Genomic DNA, 760 nt, shown 5'->3' with positions numbered 1-760 from the left:
TTATTGGGCCAGGCCCATGTAATTTCGAAATACATAAGTATAGGCTATTTTTAGAGTCCGTATGTGTGGGGAAACAAGAGATAGGGTTGATTTCGGACCCCTCCACCAAGGGCCACGAAATTCCCCCCCTCTTCCTCCATATATACAGCCCTTAGGGCATCGTTTAGACTTTGGGATTTTGTTTAGATTAAAAGTTCGCCATAGCTGCAACTTCGCGTACTTCATTTGTGTTCAACGACCAGACAAAGGCGTCACAGAACCCCACCTTGATCAATAAAGCTTTCATCTTATATTCGCAATATCCAGATTGCAATCTTGGTTTCTTGCTTGTTCTTCGTTTGCTCGCAGGAAACAGACCCTCGTGGTCAGGTTGATCGTGCTCCGGCGTGGTCAATAACCTCTCGGAGTTGGTTTAGCGATTGCTAAGGCGCGACGTCCTCGCACGTTCGTAGTCGGATCGTCAAAGTCGACTTCCACCAAAGCGAAATCCACCATCTCATCGAAAGATCGAGAGTCGGGTAGCCACGCTCCGTTTAGGCCCAAAATTTTTCGAAAACGCATTTTTCGAAAAAAAAAATCTGGCTATCCTATTTTTAGGTGTTTCTGAGTGTTTTGAGACAGGTGCCATTATAGGAAGTTTTTTTGACCCGTTTCCAGTTTTTGGGTCCGGGCAGTCGAAAAAAAAAATTGGTCGAAAAAATTTCGTGCCCATCCTGTCAGTTTGAGCTAGGAAGAGTTTTGAGGCACTCGCCATTATAGT

The sequence above is a fragment of the Triticum dicoccoides genome, chromosome 5B (genome assembly GCF_002162155.2).
Source record: "Triticum dicoccoides isolate Atlit2015 ecotype Zavitan chromosome 5B, WEW_v2.0, whole genome shotgun sequence".
In the NCBI taxonomy this organism is placed as follows: Eukaryota; Viridiplantae; Streptophyta; class Magnoliopsida; order Poales; family Poaceae; genus Triticum; species Triticum dicoccoides.
The sequence above is the reverse complement of the archived record's forward strand: the minus strand, read 5'-3'. Positions refer to the sequence as shown.